The sequence below is a fragment of the Aulonocara stuartgranti genome (genome assembly GCF_965226115.1).
Source record: "Aulonocara stuartgranti genome assembly, chromosome: 16".
In the NCBI taxonomy this organism is placed as follows: Eukaryota; Metazoa; Chordata; class Actinopteri; order Cichliformes; family Cichlidae; genus Aulonocara; species Aulonocara stuartgranti.
The window spans coordinates 35,832,016-35,847,430 of NC_138952.1; the positions used below are offsets into that span (position 1 = coordinate 35,832,016).

The 15,415-nt window shown below is 42.8% G+C and overlaps 1 long non-coding RNA gene across 1 annotated transcript; it reads left to right on the forward strand.

The window, feature by feature from the left end:
* The first annotated feature begins 616 nt into the window (after positions 1-616).
* On the forward strand, positions 617-3,033 carry LOC309690713. The gene is made up of 3 exons (XR_014271796.1): positions 617-852; positions 1,349-1,392; positions 2,471-3,033. It is a non-coding gene; the product is annotated as an uncharacterized lncRNA (long non-coding RNA).
* Positions 3,034-15,415: the final 12,382 nt, after the last annotated feature.

Genomic DNA, 15,415 nt, shown 5'->3' on the forward strand with positions numbered 1-15,415 from the left:
ATAATTAAATCTGAGACTTTGTTTCATTGAAAAGTTATTAAAGTTTTAAAGTGTGTGACAAATAAAATAATAAATTATTAAGTAACACCAGCTACAATATTGGAAATATGTGTGTTGTTCAGCAGAACAGTGTCCAGTATGTTGGCTGAAATGCTTTAAATTTGAAAATAAAAGTTGGGCTGATTTTAACGCATTACAAGAAGTGTTTTAATTATTATTTTCTAAATAAGCAGTGTTTATATTACGTGTAATGAAATAAGTTCAAGGATAATAAAAGGTAATGAGATTTAATTGCATTCAACTTATGTGCAGCAAAACTAAAAATAAGTTACGGAAGTGTTCAAATAATATGTGTGCTTTTAAAAATGCTCGTCTATTTAAAGACTACACAATCTGTGTTAATTCTAATTATACCACAATCCCTTGCCTGTTGTGTTAAATATACATAAACAGTATGTGTTATCAGATGAAAGTACAAAACTCTCAAGAACCCCCCTCCTAAATTTCAGGTGGCATTTTAAAAACATGCCATGACATAACACACAGCTGCTATAATCATTCAGTGAGGTCAAATGTCAATTATCGTTATAGGTTCTTGCTATATGTTATAACATAAACACAGCACAGTTGTAAGAATAATAGTTTCTAGGTTCTAAGGCTTTTTGTCAGTTTAATAGTGAGCTTTACGAGACTCATTTTCGTGCCAAAGGCTCGCACAGGCCTAAGTTCCCTTATGACAACTAGAGCTGGAAACAAGACCTCAAGCGATCCTAAGGCTAATTAGCACGGCTAGCATTTAAAAAACATCTGTTAAATGTTGTCATTGCTAGCATATACCTGTATTACAGCATGGTAAGTAGCGAGAACGCAAAGTTTTTGTTACCTTTGAAAAGAAAAATGTGAAGCTGTAATATTAGCATGAGCTATGCTAATGTTATTCACTGAAACAAACATCGCAGGTACTGACTTACTGCTTTCTAATATCTGTGTTTATTTCTGGATATACCTACATGGTTATTAGACATCCCACATAAAGGGTGACAAAGGCAGTAACTATAAATGACCATAACTTTACTGTAAATTACACTGATGGGCTCAGTTCATATAGTTATATCACGTGCACACGCATGTTAGCAACCGTAACCACGCAGGCTGTTGGTATATGAATGCTGCGCAAGGTTCCAGCTGTTCCTTTACACTTGCTCTTGGATTTGTCTTGACCTGCTCCAAGCTCAGCTTGTGGAAAGATAACTTTTGGAGAATATTTCTACAGAAAGCGGATTTTACTACAAAGCGACAACAACTACTGCATCTTTGGATCTTTTGTACTTGTGTTTCATCATAACAGCAAAGCTTGAAGATCGTGGACCCCGACTCGTCGACAGCCACCAGGTACATTTCAAAATTTCTTCAATTATTTCAAGAATCACTAGATGACTATAGTAATTTTACAGGTTCCAGTGTGAATATCACGTTTTAATGTGATCAAAATAAGTGTGTTCTAAGACTTTTCCTGGCAAATCGCTTTTATGCTTTAAATTTTCCAGGAGAGGTGTAGAATTTATTACCGACTGGTGTATGAATGTGAAAAAAGGTTTTACTTTGATTTGAAGCCTTCAAATTTGACACTTTTTTTTCCAATGAAATGGTTAAAATTAGCTTAAAATTCGTAAAATGCCCCCCTCCCCAAATATACATATGTATATGTGTATATCGGTTTCTATGGTAACAGCATCTCCTCACAATGTTAGGACATATAGGAGTAAACACACCAGGTCCCCTGTAGGTCCTGACATCATTTTCTTCTCTGGATCAAAGGCTTCATTTAAATAAACTATAACTTTTTCCCAGCTACATATGCGATGATAAATAAAATAAAATGAAATAATATAAAAAAGAATATTGAAAACATCAATCATAGTAAAAAATATTCATGAAGTCAAACTGTTACAAAAATGTGTTTTATTTTTAAAATTGTGTGTGGAGTTCTACTGCCTTTTTTGTATTAGCAATATTTAGGACATGGAATTGGTACATGGGGAGATTAAATGTTTCGTTATATTTTACATCGTTAATGAAAGAATTAAAAAAAATATGAGAATGAGCTGCTAAATTATTTATGAATTTACTGCAGTATGCTATTCATGTCCAGTTCTTTACAAATCAGTACCTATTATCCATGACCTAGTCCAACGTAGTGTTTGCATAAAGGTTTAAAAAGAACAAATAAACAAAATGAATGTATACAAAATACAATACTGTTACCTTAAAAGTGTAGTGTGCACAGAGTGAGCTGCCTTGGCAGAGATTTGGATGCTTCACTTAATGATTGTGGACATAGTTGAAATCTTGTTTTCTTCTCACATGAACAAGTAAAGTGTCATTCAGTCTGATATGAATGTAGCCTGTAGCTTTAGCACTGGGTGCTTACTACATTCCTACTGTTATTTTAAACTTTGTTTCCTTACAGGCTGTCTTGACTACATTGTTGAACGTCCCAAGAACGAGACCTTTCTGAAGTCATCAGGATCCTTGATGACAGTCTCCTGAGCGCCATCTCTTCTGATGAAGCGTGGGACACTGATACCGAGCGTGTCAGTAAAGGTGAGTACATCGCCCTCTCATCCTCCCCCTCTTCTCATGAAGAACTGGATGCTGATGCGTGTCAGTGAAGTGGAAGGTGAGTACCCCCTCCCCACCTCGCTTTCTCGCACTGAGGTCTGCTTATTGTAAATATCTTGTACTTGTTTTTACACCTTTTCATGTCAAAGTTGGCCTCTGTGCTTATCAGTGTTGGAAAGAGTCTTTCTTGCACTGAGGTCTGCTTATTGTAAATATCTTGTACTTGTTTTTACACCTTTTCATGTCAAAGTTGGCCTCTGTGCTTTTTCCGTGTTGGAAAGACTCTTTCTTGCATTGAGGCCTGCTTATTGTAAATATCTTGTACTTGTTTGAACACCTTTTAATGTCAAAGTTGGCCTCTGTGCTTATCAGTGTTGGAAAGAGTCTTTCTTGCACTGAGGTCTGCTTATTGTAAATGTAGCCCTCATTTACTCAATACCATTAAATAAATGGGCTTTGGGTTCTTTTTCTAGTGTACTCTCGTACGATGTTTTTAAATTAACTTCTCTTTTGTTTCTGGGATCAATGAAGCTTATTCCTTACCAGTAGCACTACACGCGAAAATTAACACTAGTGTCTATAGTGCAGTAAATCATGTCATACACCATGTAAAGTAGAGCATTGCAACCCTCCTTTAATTTACCAAACAATGAAAACAAGAAAATAATAAAATGGCAGATTTCAGTATTCAGGCAAACCAAAAACACACACAGCAATTTACCCACTGTACACAGAATCTCCACACATACAGTGTAAACCACCAGTGATAAAACAATTATAGTCCCAAACTAAACCTAAAGCCGGCAGAGATAAACCCTACGTTGCAGGCCTGTGTTGCTCCAGAATAAATCCAAAACGATCTCCCAACCGGAAGTTCTTCACTCAATGAGCAAAAGATAAATAAATAAACTCAGTACCTTGTGAGACGTGCAATTCCCACCAGCTTAATCCAGGTAACAAGTTGTCTTCAGCTCCGTCAGAAACACTCCGCTCTGAATGCAGTAGCACAAAGATGAGGAAGGTCCGTGATCTCCACGTGCTCCACAAGCTACCTGTTTTAGCTTCCCACGTTGCCAGAGGTACTCTGAGTGACGCGGGCACTCAGAGTGACTATCTGGGGTGTGTCCGTCGTTATCCAGTTCGGTAACGATCCTCTGCAGCTTGTTACGTTCCACAACTACAGCGAAACAGCAGCCTACAGTAGTCCTTATTAGCGAACGGCTGGGTTAGCCTCACTTTAACTTAATGCGTGCACGGCCGCAAGAAACAAAGCACACAGTCCAGCAGACTCACGCTGAAACTTTACGTGTTATGTCACTAGCCTACCGACACTGTGACTTATCTGTCCGAAAAGTCAAAACACACTTACTCTTAGTACATAAAAACGAGCTAACTTCTCCGGATGCTCCGTGTAACTCACGTACCACCGCCCTCTCTTCTCGCGCTCTCGTCTCTTTTTTCCTTTTCCTTCTCCACCCTGTGTTACCTTCACAGACCTTACCCCCGTAGGAAATTACAGTTCTCACAAACAATTCACAAGAAAAGAAAGATAACTTATTTTAAACAATGCAAACATGTTTTTAATCATTTTACATGAACTCTTACCTTTTTAAATATACAAGAAAATTTAAATAAATGAACTCTTTGATATTTATATTCTCAGATTTCACTTATCTTTTACTATTTATGCATCTTTTTAACCCGGGTTACACCCTCCCCCCACTAAATGTCTGGTGTCCTCAACAGACTACCAAAGAACTACAAGAACTTGGGAAGTAGGATGACCTTTTTACGTACTATGGCTCTTAGTCTTTGCCTATAGTGATAACAACCCCTCTATGTATAATAGTGATAGGCTGATCTTTAGCTTTTCCTGGCTCATCATAGGTTAAACGAACTACTGGTTTAATCTGTCTCTTAGGCCTTAGTTTAGGAGTGTCACCCAACAAATTACGGTGTGTATTTGGTTTCTGAGTTTTGGCAGACCGGGCTGTTATGGAATCCAGATCAGGTTCTGGGGCAGAATCTTGATCATCTTCTTCATTTTGGTCAGACTCCTCCTGAATATCCACCATGTGGTCGGGCTCAGTCTCACTGTCCCGATTAACGTCTTCATCCTCCAGTGGCAGTTCCTCCTTTTCACTGCGCTGATCAGAATCAGTTTCATCACTGACGTCATCCTGGTCTCTTGCACAATCCTCTTGTGGCACTGCTTGAGATCTAAGAGCCTGTCTTAATGCTTCTCTCACTCTTTCTTGAGTGTAGTAGTATCTCTGAGGCTCATAGTATTCACTTTCTGAGGACGAATCAGAATCCTGTGACAGCTGAGGGTCAGACGCAACTGTGGCCTGCTTTGGTTTCTTGCCCTTTGGTTTTTGTCTGTCACAACAGTTATTGCTTTCTTCAGGGATTGGCAATTTCACATGTTGGCCAATAGGAAGGATATGGTCTCTGTGGATTGTTTTCAGACGACCACTCCCATTCTCTTTCTTTAGTTGGTAGACAGGAAGGTTGGGCATTTTTCCAACAACTTGGTAAGGTATTGGACTCCATCTTGTTTGCAACTTGTGCTTCCCTTTGAGACCCCAGTTCTTTAGTAGGACTCTGTCTCCTATCTCTAGAGACTGGAAACAAACTCTCTTGTCATAGCCCTTTTTGTTCTTCTGATGGACTTTGTCTGCCGTCTCGGATCCTAGCTTGTAGGCTTGACGGAGATCTTCTTTAAGCTTTGACACATAGCGTGAATGACTTTCCTCAGCTTTGTCAATTGTGGTCCCAAAGCACAAGTCCACTGGCAGTCTGGCTTCACGGCCAAACATTAGGAAGTATGGCGAAAAACCAGTTGCATCACATTTTGTACTGTTATAAGCATGGACCAAATAAGGGACATGCTGGCTCCACTGACGTTTCTTTTCTGTGCTTAGAGTACCCAACATAGAAAGCAGCGTTCGATTGAACCGCTCTGGCTGAGGGTCTCCTTGCGGATGATACGGAGTAGTGCGCGACTTCCGTATCCCCATGTTCTTCAACAAGTCTTTGATCAGACGACTCTCAAAGTCTCGCCCCTGGTCTGAATGGATACGAGCCGGAAGACCATAGTGGACAAAAAACGTATCCACTAGGATTTTGGCCACTGTTTGAGACGTCTGATTCTTGGTCGGGAATGCCTGGGCGTAGCGCGTGAAGTGATCTGTGACCACTAAAACATTTCTCATGCCCTTGGAATCCGTCTCCATTGAGAGAAAGTCAATGCACACCAGATCCATAGATCCACTGCTGGAGATCTGGTGAAGCGGTGCGGCTCTCTGGGCAGGAGTCTTGCGTGTTATGCATTCACCACAACTTTTGATATGGTCCTCAGTGTCCTGCAACATTCTTGGCCAGTAGAACCTTCGACGGAGTAAATCCAGAGTTCTCTCTATGCCCAGGTGTCCTGAGTCATTGTGTACTGATCTCAACACAACATCATGATACACCTTTGGCAGGACTAGCTGATGGACCTCCTCCCCTGAGTGATGTTTGGTGATGCGATAGAGCAGACCGTCACTCAGCAGGGTCAGCTTATCTTTCTCTCTTTTTAGGAGCGACAGCTCCGGAGTGTTGCCTGTCCATAAATTCTGTTGAACAGCTTTGACCGCTGGACCAATGACTGGATCCTCTTTCTGTGCCTTAGCGAGATCAGCTTTTGAGACGTGTTCCAGTGACTGTAACTCCATTGTAAGAGGAAATGCATAGATGTCAGGGATGCATTCCGGGGAAGCCCCGGTTTGGTCGACACATCTGGTGGGACACCCTGAGCTTTCTGAAACTTGTACTCTTTTGCAGATGGATTTAACAGCTGCTTCTGGTATAGTCTCCCATTCAGCATCAGTGTCAAAGTTTCTGGAGAGGATGTCTGCATCTATGTTATGCTTGCCTGGTCTGTAATGGACATCAAAGTCATACGTGGACAAAGCAGCTAACCATCTGTGTCCCACGGCATTGAGCTTTGCCGTAGACAGAACATAAGTCAAGGGGTTATTATCTGTTCGCACTGTAAAGCGCGCCCCATACAGATAGTCATGAAAGCGATCAACCACAGCCCACTTTAATGACAGGAACTCCAGCTGATGTATGGGGTACCTCTTCTCAGCCTGACTTAACTTCCTGCTGGCAAATGCAACTGGCCTTAGGTCCCCTTCTTGTAGCTGGTATAGGACAGCCCCCAATCCTTTGAAGCTTGCGTCCACGTGGAGCTCATAGGGCTTGGTAGGATCAGCGAAGGCTAATACTGGTGCATGGGTTAGGCAGTGGATGATTTGCTGAAAGGCTTTGCTGCAGGCGTCATCCCACCGATCTCCAAAGGGTTCTGACTCTTTCAAGTAGGACTTGTTGATGTCTGGACTCTTTTTCCTGCTCTTTTGTGTCGGAGCATAACCTTTGGTCAGTTCAGTGAGAGGTCTCACAATGGCAGCATAGTTAGCAATGAATCGCCTATAGTATCCGCAGAAACCTAAGAACGATCTCAGAGTCTTTAGGTCGTGGGGCTGAGGCCAGGTGGTAACAGCCTCAATCTTCTGCTGATCAGGAGAGACACCTTGGGCAGACACAATATGCCCGAGGTACTTCACCTGTGGCTGACAAAACTGGCATTTGTTCAGGGAGATCTTTAGTCCTGCTTCTCCAAGACGATCTAGGACTTTAATGAGCCGCTCTTCGTGTTCCTCCAGCGACTTTCCGAAAACAATCAGGTCGTCCAAGTAAACCAGGACTTGGAGGAGGTTCATGTCTCCGACTGTTTTTTCCATTAGACGCTGGAAAGTCGCAGGTGCTCCTGTTATTCCTTGCGGCATTCTCTCAAATTGGAAAAAGCCTAGGGGACAGATGAACGCCGTCTTCTCTTTATCTTCCTCTGCCATTGGAATCTGGTAGTATCCACTACGCAGATCCAGCACTGTGAACCATTTGCTCCCAGACAAAGAATCCAGTGCTTCGTCAATGCAGGGGGTCGTGTACTGGTCTGGCACGGTCCGACTGTTAAGGAGCCTGTAGTCTATGCACATCCGTATGGTGCCATTTTTCTTTCTAACTATTACAATTGGTGAGGCATAGGGGCTACGGGATTCTTTAATGATGCCGGCACAGAGTAACTCTTGCAGATGTTTTCTTACATCCTCTATGTCTGCAGGTGCCAGACGACGTGATCTTTGCCGAAAAGGTCTTGTGTCAGCCAGGCGGATGGTGTGCTCCACCTCTTTTGCAAGGCCAACGTCCCATTCATGGACTGAGAACACGTGGGAGCGTTCCGCTAGTTTCTGTCTAAGCCGGTCCTCCACTCCTCAGGCACAGGAGAGTCACCAAAGTCGATCTGGCTGCTGTCAAATGCTGTCGTCTCTGGTGCTTTGCTTGGCATGGAGATGACGCTTTCGGTGCGATAAAGGTGACCCATGACTGTTCCAACCGGGATAATGGTTTCCCTGGCGGACTGGTTCTGCACCAGGATCCTGAAGCTGTTAACTTGTACCGCATTGGCGGGCACAACCATGGGTTGAAGCAGGACATCACCCGGCAGAGGAGCTAAGGGAGAAGAGTCAAACATCAAGATCTCTTTGCCAACTGTCTGCTGAAAATGAACTTTGCAGGTTATTTGCAAGTCTTTTCCAAGGGGTAAGGACAAGGGATTTGAACCCTGCCAAGTCACACAGCCAACCTGGTCATCTTGAGAGCCTAGGGTGATGGAGTCTGTGAAAGTGGGTAGTGACTCCCTGTGAATTTGGATGCCCAGGCTTTTGGTTATGTCACGCCCCTCTTTTCTGCATTCCTGCACCAAATTGCGGACATGGCTGGTGTTAGTGCCAACAATGACAGGAATCTGCTCTTCTTTTGGGCTTGGACAGATCAGGGCAAGGACAGGTACTGTGTGTTTGGTGCCAGTCACTTCAGCCGGGTACTCAACATCTACCACAACATAGCCGAGGTAGGGGTAACTGACATTGGACTCACTTAAACCCCAAATGTTGAGACCAGTGACTGGATGCACTGGGGTGGAAGGCAGATGGGCTTTGTACCAGGACTCGAATATTATGGTGACCTGTGATCCACTGTCAAATAAGGCATCACAGGGCTGTCCATTCACTTTAAGTGGCACAATACTTGGGGGCCCAATCAGTCCCTCCGGAATTCCAGCTGGGGTGGGAGAAGTCAGAAGACCCTGCTTGACATGACAGTCAGTGTCAGGGGCATTACTTGTTGAAGTACCTGAACTTTCTTTCAGTGTCTTGACAGTTTGGATGAGCTTTCGAATAACTTTGCTCTGATTTTCAGGATTTTGACACTTTGCGACAAAATGTCCCTTTTCCCCACAACAGTAACAGAACTGCTCATCCAAAGGCGTTCTGTTCTGGTAAGGGGTCCTTGTCTTTGAGTTAGCCTCTACTGCTGCCATGGTAGCCAGTTTTAAAGAGGAGTCTGGAACAGTATCTCTTTGGGCTACTTTCTGCTGCAGTCTTTTCACTTTTTTTTTCAAAGCAGCCAGTTCCTTGGTGTCACTGGGCTCACTTGACTGCACTGAGGACGAGCCTTTCTCTTTGACATCAGGGGACTTAGTCATGCAGGTGGCTAACTTGGCCTTAAGCTCTTTAACTTCAGCTTTGAGACTTTGTATTTCTGTATTGTCAGTCCCTAAAGGTTTTGTCTGTACATGCTGGACTGAGGTATTTAGTTTCCTCCTTGATGCCTCATACTCTTCCTCTGTGCGAATCTCACTTAAGAGTTGGAGGAAAGTTGGGGGTTTGGACTTTCTCTCTCTCAGGCGCAGATTAATTAGCATGAGATCGGAAACAACAGCCCCTCTCAGAAGTTGTTCTAGGCGAGCTTTGTCTTTGCTAGAAGCTGGAAATCCTCCTCTCTGAACAACTTTACTGAGGGCCCTCTCCAGAAGCCTCAGAAAATCAGACAGTTTTTCACTTGGTTGTTGCTGCATTAAGCGGAAAGCAAAATAGAGATCATCCCCAGACTCAGCACTGCCAAAGGCGCTTTCCAAAGCCTCCAGGTATTCAACAGGGCCTGCCTCAGGGTCTGACTCACGGACCGATTTGGCAATCTCCAACGCTGGCCCCTTTAAACTTTCCATCAGCCTGCGCCTTTTCTCCTTGTCTGTACAGTCACTTTCCTCTACCATGAGCCATGCCTGCTCAAGCCAATGGTCAAAGGGGTCTTCACTAGGGGGAACTGGTAAGTTCCCTGAAAACAGCCTCAAACGCCGATAACCACCTTCAGCTTGTGGTTTACGTGCCTTCTCCAAAAAATCACCAACCGCTTGCAAGACAGACTCAGTGGAGTTTATGGAAGGATCAGAGCTGGGCTGCGGAGGAGCAAAGCTGAGAAATAAGCTTTGTATGTCTTCCATAGTCCTACCCTCAGTGTCTAAGAGACTCTTCAACTTCACAGCAAAATCGTCAGGAGCTGCACATTCTTTAAGAGTCACTATCGGCCATTTCTCACCACTGTGCTGGTCCAGCACTTCCTTGGGTGCATTATCTTTAGGTATACTTTGTTTGCACTCGCAGAGAACCATTAGGCAGCTCAAGGGGGTGTGGAACAAGCGTCCTCTAACCCGGACTCGCCCTAGACACTTAATAGTCTCCAAGGTTTCTTCTATCTGGGCTATTTCCACTTCTTCTGGAACCAGAACCAAGGGTGCTTTAGCTTCCTCCAAACCTTCACCCCGACACCACCTCTTCAGCTCTGCAGCAAGCACGGTGTGGTCTGCCATACTCATAATAGCCAAAAATACTAAGAAATGTAAACAAGCTACTGTAGGTTAACTTATAACTCTTTTTTTTTTTTTTTTTAGTGTGTGGCTCTGTTAATACTTCTATGAGACCCAAAAACATCCCAGCGGTGCCTCCATTTTATGTAGCCCTCATTTACTCAATACCATTAAATAAATGGGCTTTGGGTTCTTTTTCTAGTGTACTCTCGTACGATGTTTTTAAATTAACTTCTCTTTTGTTTCTGGGATCAATGAAGCTTATTCCTTACCAGTAGCACTACACGCGAAAATTAACACTAGTGTCTATAGTGCAGTAAATCATGTCATACACCATGTAAAGTAGAGCATTGCAACCCTCCTTTAATTTACCAAACAATGAAAACAAGAAAATAATAAAATGGCAGATTTCAGTATTCAGGCAAACCAAAAACACACACAGCAATTTACCCACTGTACACAGAATCTCCACACATACAGTGTAAACCACCAGTGATAAAACAATTACAGTCCCAAACTAAACCTAAAGCCGGCAGAGATAAACCCTACGTTGCAGGCCTGTGTTGCTCCAGAATAAATCCAAAACGATCTCCCAACCGGAAGTTCTTCACTCAATGAGCAAAAGATAAATAAATAAACTCAGTACCTTGTGAGACGTGCAATTCCCACCAGCTTAATCCAGGTAACAAGTTGTCTTCAGCTCCGTCAGAAACACTCCGCTCTGAATGCAGTAGCACAAAGATGAGGAAGGTCCGTGATCTCCACGTGCTCCACAAGCTACCTGTTTTAGCTTCCCACGTTGCCAGAGGTACTCTGAGTGACGCGGGCACTCAGAGTGACTATCTGGGGTGTGTCCGTCGTTAACCAGTTCGGTAACGATCCTCTGCAGCTTGTTACGTTCCACAACTACAGCGAAACGGCAGCCTACAGTAGTCCTTATTAGCGAACGGCTGGGTTAGCCTCACTTTAACTTAATGCGTGCACGGCCGCAAGAAACAAAGCACACAGTCCAGCAGACTCACGCTGAAACTTCACGTGTTATGTCACTAGCCTACCGACACTGTGACTTATCTGTCCGAAAAGTCAAAACACACTTACTCTTAGTACATAAAAACAAGCTAACTTCTCTGGATGCTCCGTGTAACTCACGCACCACCGCCCTCTCTCTTCTCGCGCTCTCGTCTCTTTTTTCCTTTTCCTTCTCCACCCTGTGTTACCTTCACAGACCTTACCCCCGTAGGAAATTACAGTTCTCACAAACAATTCACAAGAAAAGAAAGATAACTTATTTTAAACAATGCAAACATGTTTTTAATCATTTTACATGAACTCTTACCTTTTTAAATATACAAGAAAATTTAAATAAATGAACTCTTTGATATTTATATTCTCAGATTTCACTTATCTTTTACTATTTATGCATCTTTTTAACCCGGGTTACATAAATATCTTGTACTTGTTTTTACACCTTTTCATGTCAAAGTTGGCCTCTGGGCTTTTTCAGTGTTGGAAAGACTCTTTCTTGCACTGAGGTCTGCTTATTGTAAATATCTTGTACTTGTTTTTACACTTTTTCATGTCAAAGTTGGCCTCTGTGCTTTTTCAGTGTTGGAAAGACTCTTTCTTGCACTGAGGTCTGCTTATTGTTAATATCTTGTACTTGTTTTTACACCTTTTAATGTCAAAGTTGGCCTCTGTGCTTATCAGTGTTGGAAAGACTCTTTCTTGCACTGAGGTCTGCTTATTGTAAATATCTTGTACTTGTTTTTATACCTTTTAATGTCAAAGTTGCATATGTATGTATATCGTATGCACCTCTCCTTTTCCGGAAATGTAGAATAAAGATGATTTTTGAGCTTTGACCACACTGAGTCTGGTTCTTTCTCTGTCAGTAAAAGAATATCAAAGAACTGGATTTGATAGCATCCTTCATATTGATCGTGGTAAATCAATCCCCTGCATTGATGGCCTGACGCACCCTGGAGACCGTCAGTATCCCAGGGTGAGAGGAGGCAGACAGCAGCGGGGCTTTTCTCCCACTGCTTCCTGGTCTCCAAGTGGGACGGGGGTTTTCGTCCCATTCTGGACCTCAGAGGCTTCAATTGTTATTTCAGGAAGCAGTGGGAGAAAAGCCCCGTTTGGCGGTCCCCAGTGTCTACCTCCTGTATGGCTCTCTTTGCCAGAAGTGTCGCCAGTTCCTTCCGCAGCACCAGGGCCTGCTCTGGGTCGCCCACAGAGGTGAAGGTCGGGACAGTAGTTACAGGGGGTCTGCGGCAAAACTGCAGGCGATAACCCTGGGTCATGGTGGCAATAACCAGGCGATAACCCAAGTGTCCACCCCCAGGGCTGATCAAGCCACCCTGTGCTGCTCTGTAGATAGGGAGGGGGGCTGGGTGACCTGGCTCCAAGAGACGTCAGGGGGGAGGGTGTGGTGGAGGACGGCTGAGCCACATGCCACGACCAAGGAGGGCGTCATACCCCGTACATATGGAATATGTAACGGCGTGGAGAGATAGTCTCGATATGATAGAGAACAACTTTAAGGGTATCTTAGTTTTTTTTTTATCACCTTTTGCATTTTTGTTTCTGCTTGTAGTTATCTTTATAGTTTATTCCCTGAATTTTATTTAATCCTTTCTCCATTGTGGTTCCTGTTGTTTAGTCTTCAGAATTATTTAATGAATAAATATACATTTTGTCACAGATGCAGTAGCAAACGTGTGGAGTTTGTGAGAGGAGGACCCAAACGCAGGTACTGGCTTGGATGTGAGCAGACTTTATTTTCACAAGTTGAGGAGACAGACTGGCGTGGCGATGGGAACAACAGGAACTATGAAAAACTTAAATTGGGAAAACCTACAAATGAATCAGAAACCGCAACTCACAGAATGACATGCAGGGAGAAACTTGTACACGCACAGGAGCAATCCAGGAATGGGAGACAGGAGGGAAACACAGCTGGGAAAAATCAGAGCTGACGAGACAAGGAGAAGCAAAACCAGACACACTATACACAGGACAGGGACGATCAAAGTAAAATAGGAAATACAACAGGTATGCACAGACAACAGGGAGGGAACACAGAGACGTAGGACAGAAACAGAACAGAGACTTAACAACTATAAAATTTAATACAAACAGAAGACCATAATTCACAGAATAAACTTGACCGAAAAAATACAAAATACTGGGTCAAATGCATCTAGAGACTTACGCAGAACTTTGGTCAAATGTATTTAAAAAAGCATATTGGCACACAGTGTGTGACAGTCGGATTGCACCTAAATGTTTCATTTCAGCTCGGTGCCATAAGTCTTCCTATGTCTACACATAGCGGATTGAAAAGGTTATTGTTATGAAGATTTTAAACAATGGGAAGAATTACAAACTATTCTACAGGATCTCCACTTCCTGGTGGAGCTTCATGGTGAGTGAGACATCTGAAGAGGAGTTTATGTGTATTTTTCTTCTGCTTTAAACTGACTAGAATGAACTAAGGGATTGACAGGGAACCCAGACTGAAAATCTTTTGTTGGTTTGTTTGTTTGTTTTGTTTTGTGTTGTTTACTGAGATTTATGAGCCTGTAATGAGCTGAGAACTTCAGTGTTAAATAAATCGCTTGGTGGTTACAAAGTATATTGAGCTGGATTTCGTTTAATGTTTAGAGTGGTCTGAAAGAGCTCAAGCATCCCTTGTGCATGGTTTGCAAAACAAACTAGGGTTCATCTTATGTGTCTGCAGAGAAACCTGATTGGCACCACAGAAGAGGCAACTCATTGTCGAACCTCCTTGGCAAGCAAACGGGCACATAACAAAGTGGCATCCCGGATGGGACGCTGGCTTGGGAGAATAGCAAGCAGTATTGAATGTAGGGCTGCTCAATTAATCGAATTTTAATCACGATTACGATCTGGGCTTTCAACGATCATTAAAAATGACTGAGCCGATTATTAGCCCCTCCCTCGTGCTTTACGCTCGCGCTGCTCCGTGTGGCAAATCGAGCGCACCTCTCTGCATTTCGAACACGCGTCACAACAATTAAGAGGACTCGAGGGAAGCTCGGAAAGCTAAGCAGAAGTTATTTGGAGAGGAGAGTGACTGCCGTTGGTTGAAAAGAGAGGTAAAGAAAAAAAAACTTCAGTGGTGTGGAAACATTATGGTTCACAGAGTCAGACGTGGATCAAGTAGACACAGTGTGTAAACTTTGCTACGGTGTCGTAGCTGCACCACAGAGCAACACTGCAAAGTTCACTAAACATAGATGTTTACATTTTTCATTTATTTTTTATATTGCAAACATTTGCACTGTTATCAGTATTTGCACACTGTTTTATATTATTTTTTTTAAAGTCATTATTCAATACATTGTTATTGTTAACCCTTTAAAGCCGGTCAGAGCAGCACGCTCCGTTTTCGTAACTATTTTTAAATCCCTGTAGAACCGGAACCACATAAGCTAGCGCAATAATTTGTTTTGCATATAAAACCAGAGGAGTTGTACTTACATCTGATGCCATCAGCTTGTCCTCGGTCACGGTTTCCTTCCACATAAAGCTTTGCAAAAATTGCATAAAAAGCGCTTGCAGGAACAAAAACACAATATTCCAGAAACACGCTTTGCCGATCCGATCAGCTGTTCGTAACACTTCTCACATTGAAAAAGAAGTCAACGCGAACTATCGCATGTCCGCCATTTCCTGGCCGAAACAGGAAGTGACGTCATTTTCACGGAAAATGTAGTTTTTTACTTGTAGGCCTTAAGAGCCTATACTGGTGTTTTTATAAGTCATGTTTGACTCTATACTTTTCTGAATAGTTTCTGGGATGCTTAGAACTCGAATTGCACAGCTGGAAATAGTTTATTTTGATGCACCTGCTGTTTTCTTTGCAAATTTGCATCATAGGATTGTTTTTTGTTTTTCCTGCAGTATATAAAAATTGCTGTATCTCCAAAATAAAACTATGAAGACACTCAAAATAAATTTCCTGTTGTTGTAAACTATTTTTTGCAACTTTTTTGAATTTAAAGTTTTGAGGGATAA